Source organism: Mixophyes fleayi, chromosome 3, assembly GCF_038048845.1.
Source record: "Mixophyes fleayi isolate aMixFle1 chromosome 3, aMixFle1.hap1, whole genome shotgun sequence".
Taxonomy (NCBI): Eukaryota; Metazoa; Chordata; class Amphibia; order Anura; family Limnodynastidae; genus Mixophyes; species Mixophyes fleayi.
Genome location: NC_134404.1, coordinates 48600293 through 48618294, shown reverse-complemented (window position 1 = coordinate 48618294; position 18002 = coordinate 48600293).

Here is an 18002-nt window from a genome sequence, read left to right as displayed (position 1 = left end):
ACGATAAGGCTCGAAAATGGTATTTTCATCCGAAAAACCACCTTTGTGTTTTTGGGCAATAAAAATCATTTTGCTATACTACAGCTGAATGCTGCTGGTTCTTACTATTTGTTGTATTGTTTTTATGTTGCTTCTAAATTATAAGGAACAAAATTCCTTTACCCTCTCAGCTCTCCTACTTTCTTGCTGGGCAACGCCGTGTTCCTCCCCTAGCCTACGTTCTGGCTTCTTACCGGATTAGAGTCCTGATATAGAATGGTGCAGAAGAGGAGAGGCAGATCACAACCTTACTTGTGCCTCTCCCAAGGTTTTGTTGTTTTTTTCAAAACTGGAACAGACTATTATTAGACTGTGCTAATGAGTACTTTCCAACATTTGTAATAAAATACCAGCACATGTGACCATTGCCCCTTTTTTGCCTTAGTCATGTTCTGATCCAATTGGTCATGTACATTCCCCCTTAACAGTTCCTGCAAAAATCATAATGGTTCTGCCAAAAACTGGACAGTTAGGAGAGTATAGGCCATGTTTGCAGGCATGGTTTCTGTTTCTTCTGTTAATTAAAGACTGTGGGCCTGTGTCATTAAGGAGAGTAAAGCATAAAAAAGGAGTAACTTTGTATCTGGGCAAAACCATGTTACATTGGACGGAGAGGTAAATGTAAAATGTGGGGGCAGATTTATAGTTGGGGTAGGGCATGTCCTAGATCAACTTTAAATTTCAGTGTACAAATAAAGCCATTACGTATTTGTGTGCTAGATGAAAAAACAGCCAGTATTTAACTGATGTGCAAAATAATAAACTTATTTGCACCCCTTGCACTGATTAACATGGTTTGTCCCAGAGAACATTTACTCCTTTTTTTTGCCTTACCTTCCTTAATGACTCAGGTCCTGTGTATCATAATATGTATAGACACATATTCCCTTTCATATGGGCATTTATCCCACAGAGAAAGATAACACCCTTCTGGTCCCATAAGAACCAATCACTTATTTTCTAAACCTTTCAAGAAAGAAATCAGTTGGAACCAGTTTGGTATGGGTTACAGCTTCTTCTTTTTTTTGCAGTTACTCATCCACCAGGCTTCTGAATTATACCTTATTATAATTTTCTGTGAAAAGATTTATTTAGGTTCCCTCCGCTATGGCTCCACTGCATATGGCTGACCAACTAACAGTCTTGAAGTGTCCTTACATGAATTTTAATGGCCTTACCCTTTTTCTGGGAATACCTGTCAACTCTACTGTATAATATAATGCGATCTGGACAATGAGTACCACATATGTCAATATCTGTATAGCACTGATGTAAAATGATGTAAATCTTTTGTTGTTCTGTGGATAGAGAACAGATGACTCATTTCTACCACATTGAAAAGAAAAAGTAATCATAGGTCCTACACCTGTGTCACACCCATGAAGGACACAAAATAGCCAACACTTGTGTAATACAATATAATGGGTGCAATGTAATTTGCAGATTACATAGATTAATCTGAGGATTGCATGCAGATGGATCACACAACACAACACTTTATTATAGATTTATATATAAGTTAATGAGTTAGAAATGGAACAAAACTAAAATAGATTTAAAAATGGACAAGCCCAACCTGAGAATGTATAAAAATAAGTATCAAGATGGTAATTAAATTTCCAATAAAAACACCCATGACTTCCCACTTCCAGAGATACTAAGCTGTTCTAAATTAGTACTGATGGGACACAGCGATATTCCTGTACATATCTAACCAGTGAGATATTGTATGTAAAATAAAAATGGTTCAGCACAATTGTAAATGTTTACAAAAATAATTAGTAAACTGAATTACAAGAAATGCAATTCTGTAGTTACTGCAGCACTAGTTAAGAATAAATGCGTATTTGAGAACATAGTAAATGAAACATTTCTGAACAAAGGCTGGATTTACATTATTACAGCCTGTAGGCGCACAACCGTTGATAGCCTAAGCCCTGTCCTATCCACTAGCCACAACTTTTATTCTGAATGCTCTGTAGTGTTTCCAGTGTGTAACAGGGCAGAATATACTGCCACTAGTGCACACAATTCATCCCTTGTCAGGCTATTAGTTGGTGACCCTTGACCATCTTCACTTGGGAAATATGATCCTAAAGAGTTGGTGTATCATTCGAGACAGGCAGGAAGTAGGGGCTTTGGACCATCGGTTAGTCCGAACCTCTTTGCTGCAAGGTGAATGTTTGTCTAGCATAATGAATGAATTATTGAAATTAACCAATAAATATACATATAAAAATGTTTTTGTTAAAGATTTAATGATATAAAAGCTCAGCGTTTCATGGAGAGTTCCGCAAGTTATTCCGGAGCAAGAAACATTGAGGGTTGAAACACTGAAGGATGCCCCCAGCTTGGCAACCCAAGCAAAATATGTTTGTTTAAGTACGTAATTTACGCTTACATTAAAACTGAACCTCCTTCTTGGTAATCAATAGAATATGGCAGGTATACCACTTTCCACACATATCAAGTATTTTATACGATTATGCCATCAAATTTCACACTACATGGTCCCCCTGGCTGAACTATCACTAGGCCTCTGATTAAACATCTGAACACTTTTGTCACTTAAATTTGATTTTCTCTTAACTGAAGGTCACACGAGTGATACCGTTTGGGGGAGCCTGCCTGGAACCTCCACACCCCATTTATCCGGGTTAGGTACGATTTAGCTATTCCGACACAGAGAAGCCCTACAAAAACCCCCCGAAATTATGAAAAACCGATTTGAAAATAAACACACTTACCTTCAACCAGACGCTGAACATCTACAATCAAAGCACCATGCTGACAGTAAGTGATTCCGATTGAACAAGTGTTCGGCAGTGCAGGCTGACGTCATCGCAACGTCTGCCAATAGAAATTTAAAGATATGTCTACAAATTAGACATCTTGGTTTGTTACATCTGTAACACCCATTGGGTTTATCCGGGAGCCATGTAATGCTCTTCTTCTTGTGTTCTTTTCTCAACATACTTGGAGCCAGTAATCTTTTTAGATCTAAGTTCTTTATAAAAAATTACTTTTGGTATATAATTTAGAACATCTTTCAAAATATTGTCTTCTCTTAAGATATTACATTTTTTTCTGACACTATTACGAATCTATTTTGATTTACTATTGTACGTGGAAACAAAAGCTGGATCATTCGTATCGAATTTGTTAGTCCTACGCACTCTTGAAGTGTTGAGTAAGAGATCCCTATCTAGGGTAGAGGCATAAGAGGCAGCCTCACTGAGTAGATCTTCCGGATATCCTCTTTCCCTAAAGTTATCAAGCATACTGTTAGTTTGCACCAGGAAGTCTGTATCTTCCGAACAGTTTCTTCTGAGTCTCCCTAGCTGACTCCTGGGAATATTGTTCACCCATGGACGATGATGTCCACTATCATAATGAAGGTAGTTACATACATCCACTGGTTTGTTGTAATTTGAGGTTTTAACTTTATTATCACAGGACATCAGGGTGACATCCAAAAAGTTGACAGTATCCCTATCAAAGGTATGCGTGAATTTCAAATTGTATGAACTATTATTCAAAAAATTAAGAAATCCAATACTGTGTCCAAACCACACTTCCAAACAAAAAATAAATCATCTATATATGGGCCGTATAGGACCAGGTTCGCGCTAAAAGGTCCACTCCAAATAAGTTCATCCTCAAGTTGGCCCATGTATAGATTGGCAAAGCTTGGCGTGAACCTGGTCCCCATTGCCGTACCAAGGGTCTGTAAATAAAACAGGTCTTCAAACAGAAAATAATTGTGAGTTAAAATAAACTTAATAGAATCCAAAATAAAAGAACGTCTATCTGGTGTAATACTATTGTTCTTGTCTAATACTCCTTTCACAGCATCTAAGCCTCCCTGATGGGGAATGTTGGTATACAACGCCTGAACATCAAGGGGTATATTTACTAAACGGCGGGTTTGGAAAAGTGGAGATGTTGCCTATAGCAACCAATCAGATTCTAGCTTTCATTTATTTAGTGCATCCTACAAAATGACAGCTAGAATCTGATTGGTTGCTATAGGCAACATCTCCACTTTTTCAAACCCGTCGTTTAGTAAATCTAGCCCCAAGAGTAAGAAAGCCATAATCGGACTTCCACTCGATTTTCTCCACAATTTGCAAAAAATGTACAGTGTCTTTAATATGGGAAGCTAGGCAAGGAAAAAATTTCTGTAAATAATAATCCACAAAAAAGGAGAGGTTTGAATTTCTGGAATGTGATTGAATTCTATATTCTCTACCTCTATCTCTCCATGAATCCCTAGATGGAAATCTATCCACATGATCTTTCTTAGACATTCGCTTATTGTAGGACCTCACCTGGTCTAAATCATAATCGGTCTTATCTCTTTTAAACTTCCTAACTTTTTTGTCCACTAGTTCCTGTTCAAATCTCTCAATCCTTTTATTGACAGCTAGATCTCTTTCTTTGAACTCCCTAGTCTCCTTAAAAGGATCCAGAGTTCTCTTTACATTATCTATTTCACCGATAATCTCTCTCACTTTTTCCTCTCTGTACTCCACTAGTGCCTTCATAAGGGATAAGGAATATACATTCAAAATGTTATTCCATTTCTCCAAAAGCTAAGGGTTATCATTAAAAGACAGATTTTTCACTATCCTCAGACCTCTAGGTATACGATTAGTATGTATATACTGTTGTAATAAGACACTGTCCCACCAGTGTTTCATCTCAGTTTTAAGTAGATCTTCCAACTTATAGAATGACTTGGATAGATCATTGGGTATACTCTCTTTTTCAAATCTACTATCCATCTTAAAGGAGCGTAAATACTGTTCTCTCCTATTTACTCTATCCGTAGGTATCGTATTTTTTATTTCCAGTTATGTATCCATACACCAATTAAGATATGGGAAACTGACCTCAAACCACGACATGCTATGTCAAAAATAATCAATAACAATTTTGGAATAAAAAAAAAAAAGGCAACCGGCGCTCAGCACACAAACAAAATAAATAAATACTTTTGACAATTATTTGGGGCAGTTTGTCCAATATGTTTACATGTTATATGTGAGAATAGCCGCAGCACAGGAAAGCTTTGCAGCTTTACAAGTGAGAATAGCTGCAGCACAGGAGAGCTTTGCAGCTTTACAAGTGCGAATAGCCGCAGCACAGGAGAGCTTTGCAGCTTTACAAGTGAGAATAGTCGCAGCACAGCAGAGCTTTGCAGTTGAACTAGTGACAATAGCCGCAGTACAGGAGAGCTTTGCAGTTGCACTAGGGACAATAGCCGCAGCACAGGAGAGCTGTCTAGCTGCACAAGCGAGAATAGCCGCAGCACAGGATAGCTTTGCAGCTTTACAAGTGAGAATAGCTGCAGCACAGCAGAGCTTTGCAGCTTTACAAGTGAGAATAGCCGCAGCACAGCAGAGCTTTGCAGTTGAACTAGTGACAATAGCTGCAGCACAGGAGGGCTTTGCAGTTGCACTAGCAACAATAGCCGCAGCACAGGATAGCTTTCCAGCTTTACAAGTGAGAATAGCCGCAGCACAGGAGAGCTTTGCAGCTTTACAAGTGAGAATAGTCGCAGCACAGCAGAGCTTTGCAGTTGAACTAGTGACAATAGCCGCAGTACAGGAGAGCTTTGCAGTTGCACTAGTGACAATAGCCACAGCACAGGAGAGCTGTCTAGCTGCACAAGCGAGAATAGCCGCAGCACAGGATAGCTTTGCAACTTTACAAGTGAGAATAGCTGCAGCACAGCAGAGCTTTGCAGCTTTACAAGTGAGAATAGCCGCAGCACAGCAGAGCTTTGCAGTTGAACTAGTGACAATAGCTGCAGCACAGGAGAGCTTTGCAGTTGCACTAGCAACAATAGCCGCAGCACAGGATAGCTTTCCAGCTTTACAAGTGACAATAGTCGCAGCACAGCAGAGCTTTGCAGTTGAACTAGTGACAATAGCTGCAGCACAGGAGAGCTTTCCAGCTGCACAAGTGACAATAGCCGCAGCACAGGAGAGCTTTGCAGCCTTACAAGTGAGAATAGCTGCATCATAGGAAATGCAAAAAGTAATCCATCTGCTCCTTCACAACCTGCAGCCTCTTCTGTTTGTAGTATCCATAGCCATGTGCGCCCCCAAGAGCCTCCTCCAAGGTTGGAGGCCAAACACCCCAAAGAAGCAAACAATAAGGATGAAAATCAAAATAGTTAAATACAATTTTTGGGGGATTTACAGATCCATACATATTGCACTCTATAAAGCATATAGGTTATTGTGAGCATGTGAAACCTTACATAGGGATTTGCAACATATGAGGGTCAACAGACATGGTATGGTGCAGGGTGGTAAATGTGTGGTCTCCTTTAAAAATTAGCAGGGTGTTGTATTATAAGGCCCTGGAAATAAATACTATAAATTAAAAATTACATATTTTTAATATTATACATGCCAATAAGATTTGTTTAACATCTTGCCAATATAATTGATCAGTTTTTACTGAAACAAATGTTACAATCATTGTATTTGTATACAGCATGTAAAAGTATACAAATCTTAGCCTGGGTCATTAACATTTGGCACAGCTGACGTAAAGGAGTAACAATAACATAACACTGACATTTAACTTCTTGCTGTGCTTACATGCAGGGAGTAGATAGACTACAATTTTCCGTGGTATTTTTTTGGGAACATTACCAATAATATTAATGTAGCGGACTTGCCATAACCATTAAACTGTGATTCCATACATGAATGGTTGTCAAATCCGGTCCCGAGGGAACCCTAACAGTGCATGTTTTACTGCTCTCCTCAATTATCTGAACTAAAACCAAAAACATCTGGGGGTCGTTAAAATGTTCTGAGTCAATAATTAACACACCTGTGCTCCAGCTAGATCAGAGGGAAAACATGCACTGTTAGGTTGTCCGTTAGGACCGGATTATAAACACACTCCCGTACGTGGATAAATGTTGGAACAATGGGCCTTTATGCCGTTGCATTAATTCCCATCATAATGACAGGCACAAACATGATACAGACAATATGGACTATGCTAATGAGTACATACACACCTAATAGACACACGTCCTGACCTTGTCTCTGACATAATCTTTGCCATATGCCTGATTGCCTCATAATGTAAACATCATGCATACTGCCAGGGAAATTGCCATTCAGGCTATGGAGAAGTCACGTTACATATAGCCTGCACGTTGATTGTATAGCAATGCTTCCTCTTGCTGGCCTCGTTTCGCATCGGTGGTACAAGGACTACAATGTGCAGCATCCTCGGCCACGTGGAAAATTAGCAATATTATGAAACTGCTACTTTATCCGAACAAGGGATTCCTCGTCCAATGGCAAGTGTATAAATTAGCTGATGCACAGCAGGAATGCCCGTAGTGCCCACTTCAGTGCACAACTGAAAGCAGAATGGGACATTCCTGCCGCAACAGCCACTGTGGTCTGGAATGACCCACATGCACAGAACATCTAACACCACCAACAATTTAGTCAGCGGTGGTATTGCTGTACGGATGCTGATTATAGACTCTAGGTCACTCTGCACAATGGGCAGAGGTTCCACGATGACATCAGGTGGGAGCCTGAATGGGCCCCTTACCTTGTTGTCAAGCACCTTAAAGAGGCTTAAATGTGAGCTGTAAACTTGCTTCCTGCGCCTGACCTGAAGATATTTTTGGTGTTGTTGCTTCTGCCGTTGGCGTCAACAGTGGGTCCTCACTTGCATGGATTGCCATCATGTTATTAGTAGGCCTATATGACACATTAAAATAAAAATAATGATGTTTCTGTGTTTACAATGTTTATTTTTGGGAGCAGGTTAATATTTCTTAGTTACAAAAGATTATATCTGAAGGGCTAGCTTATCAAACCTTCTAAAAAGGAAAAGTGGATATCAACCAATCATTGAAATGTGTGAAGACTGAAATGTGAACAGATTGACCTGATATAGGCACTGACACTAATGAATGAATGACAATTAGCTATAGGCAATGAGAAACATCTAATGAACAGCTCCAGTTATCATCATCAGCCCTTCATGCAGGTGCATATGTGATAACTCCCAGGTAAGAATGAGTCGCAAATACATGAACACGCCATACTGTACTTTGCCGGCTCTTACAGGCCTTGTCTCTCCCCGTGTCCATTTCTTTGAATGGAAGTAGCGCAAGCAGACGTGAGCTCAAGATACCATATTCTCATATATGGAAGCAAACGTCGCATAAACAGTAGTAAAATGTGTATTATACGCAGAAAAAAGCACTTTGCCTTCAACACTGCATGTCCCTCTGAGTGTTTGTAAGGTGCATTCGTTGGCAAAATTGTTTAGTAGGCCTGTTTGCTTTTTAATTTCAATAAATCATTCATAATTCGCCAAGTCTGGCGATCTTGCGTTGGTTTGAGTGCATTTCTCAGTACTCTGTCATAAATCTTCACTTAAACTTACATCCGTAAATTCTCTCTGTTGCTAATGAAAGAAGTTGTGATTATATTTTGTGAGGGCTTATGTAATCCTTGTGCTGAAATATGTACAATGCCAAAAGAAGTGGCCATATAAAGTACAATACATGACTCTTAGCGTGGTAACTACAAAAAACACTCTGTGCTAACAGGGTGAAATAAGTAAAATTGTTCATAGATGCTATTTAAGTACAGAATACAGGAATACAATACACATGAAAAAATGTAAAACTGATGAAAAGTACATAGGTGTACTTAATAAAACTGCACTTCCACCCGATAGGCAGAATCATGTACTGGTCGCCAATGCACGAATCTTTCCATACATCAATTGTTTAATTTTAGAAATAGCTTAAAACTAACAAGCATTTTATATACTCACAAAGCAATATCTATCCAGAATAGATACTGATAAGACATCGAGAACAGAAAGCCTGGGGCTGTTCTCCCCCACATGGTGTAATCATGGCTCAACGAATATGTGTCAGAAAGTAATTGTCCATAGAAGTGATCCCAGGCAACGCGTATTGAGTACTCCTCTATCTGAAGCCGAAGGAAGGCAGCTGACTCTCTACATCTGCCCCACCTAGGAACAGGACTACCGTGCCGAATTTTACAGCCAATCCTGATTGGAATATTAGCTTGTTTGACCAGATTTACATTTCTCCAGAATATTATATATACTGAACCCTCACAGTGTGTGTGTGTATCTATCTATCTATCTATCTATGTGAGAAAAAGTGAGCGTTATTTCTGTAAAAAAAATATCCACGTGAGGTGTCTCGCAGTCGTTCCGGAGGCACATCGTGCGAATATTTAGTAGGGATGTGCACCGGCGACTTTTGAGGTCTCGTGTTTTGTGTTTTGGATCCGGATTTTCGTTATTTTTGAGGTTCGGATTTGTCTCGCAAAACACTTGACGAAAGGTCTCGGTTCGGATTTAAGGTATTGGATTCGGATTTTTTTTGAAAAAAACATAAAAAGTTTAAAAATCAAGTTTTTGGGCTTATTTTCACTCCTAGGCTATTATTAACCTCAATAACATTCAATAACAAGCATTTCCACTAATTTACAGTGTATTCTGAACACCTCACAATATAGTTATTAGTCCAAAACGTTGCAAAAAGGTATCTTTCTGGACTGCGTAGAGGAGTGGGTCACCACAATATCTTAAAAACCCTGAACTTTTATGATTCGCACCAATAATTGTACCTGGACTGCGTAGAGGAGTGGGTCACCACAATATATTAAAAACCCTGAACTTTTATGAATCGCACCAATAAATGTACCTGGACTGCGTAGAGGAGTGGGTCACCACAATATATATAATAAGAAAACCATCAACTAGTTTGATTCGCACCAATAAATGTACCTGGACTGCGTAGAGGAGTGGGTCACCACAATATATTAAAAACCCTGAACTTTTATGAATCGCACCAATAAATGTACCTGGACTGCGTAGAGGAGTGGGTCACCACAATATATATAATAAGAAAACCACCAACTTGTTTGATTCGCACCAATAAATGTACCTGGACTGCGTAGAGGAGTGGGTCACCACAATATATTAAAAACCCTGAACTTTTATGAATCGCACCAATAAATGTACCTGGACTGCGTAGAGGAGTGGGTCACCACAATATATATAATAAGAAAACCATCAACTTGTTTGATTCGCACCAATAAATGTAACTGGACTGCGTAGAGGAGTGGGTCACCACAATATATTAAAAACCCTGAACTTTTATGAATCGCACCAATAAATGTACCTGGACTGCGTAGAGGAGTGGGTCACCACAAGATATATTAAAAACCCTGAACTTTTATGATTCGCACCAATAAATGTACCTGGACTGCGTAGATGAGTGGGTCACCACAATATATTAAAAACCCTGAACTTTTATGATTCGCACCAATAATTGTACCTGGACTGCGTAGAGGAGTGGGTCACCACAATATCTTAAAAACCCTGAACTTTTATGATTCGCACCAATAATTGTACCTGGACTGCGTAGAGGAGTGGGTCACCACAATATATTAAAAACCCTGAACTTTTATGAATCGCACCAATAAATGTACCTGGACTGCGTAGAGGAGTGGGTCACCACAATATATATAATAAGAAAACCATCAACTTGTTTGATTCGCACCAATAAATGTACCTGGACTGCGTAGAGGAGTGGGTCACCACAATATATTAAAAACCCTGAACTTTTATGAATCGCACCAATAAATGTACCTGGACTGCGTAGAGGAGTGGGTCACCACAATATATTAAAAACCCTGAACTTTTATGAATCGCACCAATAAATGTACCTGGACTGCGTAGAGGAGTGGGTCACCACAAGATATATTAAAAACCCTGAACTTTTATGAATCGCACCAATAAATGTACCTGGACTGCCTAGAGGAGTGGGCACTGGGCACCACAATAAAATATATAAAAAACCTTCAACAGGTCTGCATTACACTACACATACGGCTGCTCCTCCATCCTCTCCATCATATACATGTTGGAGTTTTAGCGTGTGACAACCTCTTGTTTTTGATAATGTCAGTGCATTTTGAATATTTTTCAATTTGCCCCACACCACTGAATGTACTTTATCTATGATACGCATCTATCTATCTTGACTGCGTAGTGTGGTGGCCCCGGTACACAATTTGGTACCGAGGCCACAATATAATTAAAAAACCCTCCACGTGTCAGAATTCCACCGAACAAGTATCTGGACTGCGTAGTGGGGTGGCCCCGGTACCCAATTTGATACCGGGGCCACAATAAAATAAATACACCCTCCACGTGTCAGAATTCCACCAAACAAGTATCTGGACTGCGTAGTGGGGTGGCCCCGGTACCCAATTTGATACCGGGGCCACAATAAAATAAATACACCCTCCACGTGTCAGAATTCCACCAAACAAGTATCTGGACTGCGTAGTGGGGTGGCCCCGGTACCCAATTTGATACCGGGGCCACAATAAAATAAATACACCCTCCACGTGTCAGAATTCCACCAAACAAGTATCTGGACTGCGTAGTGGGGTGGCCCCGGTACCCAACTTGATACCGGGGCCACAATACCTCCTCCAAACATGCTACAGACAATTCGTCATTGAGATCCCATCAAGTATGTTAAAGACAGACAGGGTCCAAGTGTTATTAGTTGACTTTGTAAAGAAAAAAACTGTCCCTGTTGCACATAGTCGTGCAATGAAGACTTACTTTTTCATTTAAAGGCACGATCTTTCAAGTGTAGTGTTTGTAAGTCTAAGTCATATTATACTTTTGGTAAAATTGGTTTTTTTTGTTCCTCTTTATGGTAATTAATTAGTAATAGAATTAAAGTAGGAAATAGAATTAAATAGAATTAAAGTAGGAAATAGAGTGGTATAGAGTTGTAGTGTGGTATAGATAGAGTGGTCCACACAATATAATAATAAAACCCTCAACTGGTCTGAATTCCACCAAACAAGTATCTTGACTGCGTAGTGTGGTGGCCCCGGTACACAATTTGGTACCGAGGCCACAATATAATTAAAAAACCCTCCACGTGTCGGAATTCCACCAAACAAGTATCTGGACTGCATAGTGGGGTGGCCCCGGTACCCAATTTGATACCGGGGCCACAATACCTCCTCAAAACATGCTCCAGACAATTCGTCATTGACAGACCCCAGACAGACAGGGTCGTAGTGTTATTGTTTGACTTTGTAAACCCAAAAAAATGTCCCTGTTGCACTTGCACATAGTCGTGCAATGAAGACTGACTTTTTCATTTAAAGGCACGATCTTTCAAGTGTAGTGTTTGTAAGTCTAAGTCATATTATACTTTTGGTAAAATTGGTTTTTTTTGTTCCTCTTTATGGTAATTAATTAGTAATAGAATTAAAGTAGGAAATAGAATTAAATAGAATTAAAGTAGGAAATAGAGTGGTATAGAGTTGTAGTGTGGTATAGATAGAGTGGTCCACACAATATAATAATAAAACCCTCAACTGGTCTGAATTCCACCAAACAAGTATCTTGACTGCGTAGTGTGGTGGCCCCGGTACACAATTTGGTACCGAGGCCACAATATAATTAAAAAACCCTCCACGTGTCGGAATTCCACCAAACAAGTATCTGGACTGCATAGTGGGGTGGCCCCAGTACCCAATTTGATACCGGGGCCACAATACCTCCTCAAAACATGCTCCAGACAATTCGTCATTGACAGACCCCAGACAGACAGGGTCGTAGTGTTATTGTTTGACTTTGTAAACCCAAAAAAATGTCCCTGTTGCACTTGCACATAGTCGTGCAATGAAGACTGACTTTTTCATTTAAAGGCACGATCTTTAAAGTGTCAGAAAGAGAGAGAAGACACAGGAGAGGAGAGTTGTAGCTGGGGACCTGGGGTGGAAGCTCCCAGGCTCCCCCAGCATTGCCTGGAAGTCTGAGCGTGGTGACTGAGCCAGGGCAAGGAATGTGTGCCCTGGATGAGGGGGAGAACTCCATGCCACTATAGGGAACCCAAGAGAGAGGGGGACACTGCACATGGAAGAGGCCCTGGAGTGAGGGCTGCTACAAGAGGCATGGTAGCTGTAGTGTCAGATCCTGAGGCTGAGAGTACACAGAGTGACGTGTCAGAGCACAGGAGACATTATCCCCGCAGAGGAGGGATGAGCTGCAGTTGAGAGGTCTGTTGTTGAAATAGGACATGCACACTTTAACAAACCAATCATTTCAGCGACAGGGCCTACCAAACAACTTTGACTGAAATGATTGGTTTGTTTGGGCCCCCACACCAAAAAAGCTATTCATCTCTCCCTGTACAGACTAAACAGGCTCTACTGAGGCAAGATGTCGTCCTCATCCTCAACCTCTGATTCCTCTCCCCCTACAGTGTGTACTTCCTCCTCATCACACATTATCAATTCGTCCCCGCTGGACTCCACAACCACAGGTCCCTCTGTAGTATCTGGAGGGCAGTGCTGTACTTCATTGAGGAATTGATTATTCATTTTTATAAACATCATTTTTTCAACGTTGTGAGGAAGCAACCTCCTTCGCCGCTCACTGACCAGGTTCCCCGCTGCACTAAAAACTCTTTCCGAGTACACACTGGAGGGGGGACAACTCAGGTAAAATAGAGCCAGTTTGTACAGGGGCTTCCAAACTGCCTTTTTTTCCTGCCAGTAACAATATGGACTGTCTGACATGTCTACTTGGATGGTGTCAGCAAAGTAATCATCCACAATTTTTTCTATTGTCACAGCATCCAATGCAGCGAGAGTAGACATGTCTGCAATGGTTGGCAGGTCCTTCAGTCCGGACCAGATGTTATCAGCATCCCCGCCAGTGCCTCTTTTGGGAAAACTGAGCTTTTTCCTCGCAGCCATAGATGTGGAAGAAAATGAGGGTGGAGCTGTTGGCATGTCACGGTCCTCTTCAGAGGACAATCTCCTGACCAGCAGGTCTTTGCACCGCTGTAGATTTGTGTCCGCCGGAAACAGAGACACAACATACGCTTTAAACCGAGGATCGAGCACGGTGGCCAGAATGTATTCCTCTGACTTTAAAAGAGTGACCACCCTCGGATCCTGGCAAAGCGTACGAAGGGCTACATCCACAAGAGCTACATGCTTGCTGTAATCGCAATGGCTTACCAGCTCCTCCCTCACTTTCTCCAGCTGCTTCTGCAACAGCCTGATCAGGGGAATGACCTGACTCAAGCTGGCAGTGTCGGAACTGACTTCTCGTGTGGCAAGTTCAAATGGCTGCAGAACCTTGCACAACACGGAAATCAGTCTCCACTGCGCTTGACTCCTTTGCCTATGTCGTAGGTGGCTGTGTAGGCCTGAATGGCCTTTTGCTGCTCCTCCATCCTCTGCAGCATATAGAGGGTGGAGTTCCAGCACGTCACAACCTCTTGTTTGAGGTGATGGCAGGGCAGGTTCAAGCTTTTTTGATGTGCCTCTAGTCTGCGGTAGGCACTGGCTGAATGCCGAAAGTGTCCAGCAATTTTGCGGGCCACCGCAAGCATCTCCTGCACACCCCTGTCACTCTTGAGGTAATGCTGCACCACCAAATTAATGGTGTGGGCAAAACATGGGACGTGCTGGAAATTGCCCATATTTAATGCCCGCACAATGTTACTGGCATTGTCTGACACCACAAATCCCCATGAGAGTCTAAGTGGGGTAAGCCACTGGGAGATAATTTCCCTCATTTTCTCTAATATGTTGTCAGCGTTGTGCCTCTTATTAAAGCCTGTAATGCACAATGTTGCCTGCCTTTGCATGAGCAGCCATTTTGTAGATGCTGCTACTGATGCAGCTGTTGCTGTTGCTGCGGAAGGGGATGCATCTACCCAGTGGGCTGTCACAGTCATATAGTCCTTCGTTTGCCCAGAACCACTTGTCCACATGTCCGTGGTTAAGTGGACAGTGGGTACAACCGCATTTTTAAGAGCACTGAGGACACTTGATCGTACTTCTCTGTACATTTTTGGTATCGCCTGCCTAGTGAAGTGGAATCTCGAGGGGATTTGGTACCGGGGACACAATACCTCCATCAACCCTCTAAATCCCACTCCACTGATGGCGGACACCGGGCGCACGTCTAACACCAACATTGCAGTTACAGCCGCAGTTATACGCTTTGCAATAGGGTGACTACTATCGTATTTGGTGGTCATGGCAAACGACTGTTGGACGGTCAATTGTTTGGTGAAAGACTTAGCGGTCTTACGACTTCCCCTCTGGGAAGATGACCGACTAACAGCAGCAACAGCAGCAGTGGCAGTAGTAGGCGTACCGCTGCAGGATTCCTCGGATGAATCCCGTATTGAGGAGGACTCAGTCTGGCTGGTGACTTGGGCTGCAGGACTGAATCTGATGGAGATTGTGGAGGAAGTTGACGAGGAGGGTGTTGCTGGTGTGTATCCAACTGGACCACGGGATTTAGGTGTCCCTGTACCGATGAGGGTCCTAGCCCCAGTTCCTGAACTAACCACTGAACTATGAAGGTTATTCAGTTGACGTATAAGGGAGGATGTTCCTAGGTGGGCAAGATCCTTACCCCTGCTTATTTGAGCTTTACATAAGCTACATATTGCCATACATTGGTTGTCTGGATTTGGATAAAAATAACTCCAGACCGAAGAGGTGCATTTTTTGGTCTTCTGACCAGGCATGACGATGGGCTTTTTCATCCCATGGACATCAGCTGTTTCCCCCCCTGGTGCCTCATTTACAATAACCACATCACCATCCTCATCATCAAGTTCCTCCACAGCGCCAGCTACATCATCAATAGCCTCCTCCCGAGCCACCTCTTCCCGTACAGTGATGGGAAGGTCAGGCTTGACAACCACCAACACCCTTGGACTCGCCTTGGGGATTTGTGATAATTTCTCTTTAGAAGGCAGAGTTGTTTGCTGTTTTGTTGCTGACAGCATAACTCTCTTCAATTTTTTGTAGGGGGGGGGAGGAGGAGGAGGGCTAAGATCCGTGGGTGAAGCTGAACCACTAGTCATGAACACGGGCCAGGGCCTAAGCCGTTCCTTGCCACTCCGTGTCGTAAATGGCATATTGGCAACTTTACGTTTCTCCTCAGATGATTTTAAGTTTCTCTTTTTGCTACTTTTTCTTAACTTAGGCTTTTTGGATTTTACATGCCCGGTACTACGAGATTGGGCATCGGGCTTGGAAGACGACGTTGATGGCATTTCATCGTCTATGTCATGACTAGTGGCAGCAGCTTCAGCATTAGGAGGAAGTGGGTCTTGATCTTTCCCTACTTTATCCTCCAAATTTTTGGTCTCCATTATATGTAGCACAAGATACTGCAGAATGTGTGAACTTGGTAATATTGCAGTACCAATGGACTTATACTGCTGGATTGGTTTTGCAAATTTGGTTATAATTATTATATATATATTTTTTTTTTATTTTTTATTTTTTTTTACTTTTTTTTTATTTTTAAAAAACTTGGGAATAGTGGGGAAATAACTATGCCCTTAGAAGCACAGAGCACAGGACACAGCACCACTGGACTGAACAGGACACGGCACAGGACCCAGCAGCACTACGGAACTCAGCAGGACAGAGCACAGGACACAGCACCACTGGACTGATACTGCAGAATGTGTGAACTTGGTAATATTGCAGTACCAATGGACTTATAATGCTGGATTGGTTTTGCAAATTTGGTTATAATTATTATATTTTTTTTTTTTTTAAAATTTTTTATTATTTTTTACTTTTTTTTTATTTTTTAAAAACTTGGGAATAATGGGGAAATAACTATGCCCTTAGAAGCACAGAGCACAGGACACAGCACCACTGGACTGAACAGGACACGGCACAGGACCCAGCAGCACTACGGAACTCAGCAGGACAGAGCACAGGACACAGCACCACTGGACTGATACTGCAGAATGTGTGAACTTGGTAATATTGCAGTACCAATGGACTTATAATGCTGGATTGGTTTTGCAAATTTGGTTATAATTATTATATATTTATTTATTTTTAAATTTTTTATTATTTTTTACTTTTTTTTTATTTTTTAAAAACTTGGGAATAATGGGGAAATAACTATGCCCTTAGAAGCACAGAGCACAGGACACAGCACCACTGGACTGAACAGGACACGGCACAGGACCCAGCAGCACTACGGAACTCAGCAGGACAGAGCACAGGACACAGCACCACTGGACTGATACTGCAGAATGTGTAAACTTTGTAATATTGCAGTACCACTGGACTTTTACTGCTGAATGTGTGAACTTGGTAATATTGCAGTACCAATGGGCTTATACTGCAGGATTGGTTGTGAAAATTTTGTGGTAATTAAAAAATATTAAAGTAGTTTTTGGTATTTTTTAAAAAAACTTTTTTTTATTTTTTTAAACACAGGGGAATATTGGGGAAATAACTATGCCCTTAGAAGCACAGAGCACAGGACACAGCACCACTGGACTGAACAGGACACAGCACAGGACCCAGCAGCACCACTGACCTCAGAAGGACAGAGCACAGCACACAGCACCACTGGACTGATACTGCAGAACACAGCACAGCACAGCACAGCACAGCACAGCACAGCACAGCACAGAACTAAACAGCACAGAACTAAACAGCACAGAACTAAACAGCACAGAACTAAACAGCACAGAACTAAACAGCACAGAGGACCACCTAACACACCCTCCCTCTACCCTGATCAATGCCCGAGTGAAGATGGCGGCGACTAGCGGGGAATTTATAGGATCCGAGTATCGCGAGATCCGACAACGGGATTATGAGTCAGAGCCTCAGTTTCACTTTTGAATTTGGCGCCAATACCCGGATCTGTCTCGGATCCGACTCGGATCCGCAACGTTCGGGTGGGCTCGGATTTCAGAAATCCGAGCGCGCTCATCCCTAATATTTAGGGAATTGAATATGCCCCTTAGTATGATTTATAACACACCTTTGGTTTTATGATTTTCAATTTAGAAGACTATCTGAGAT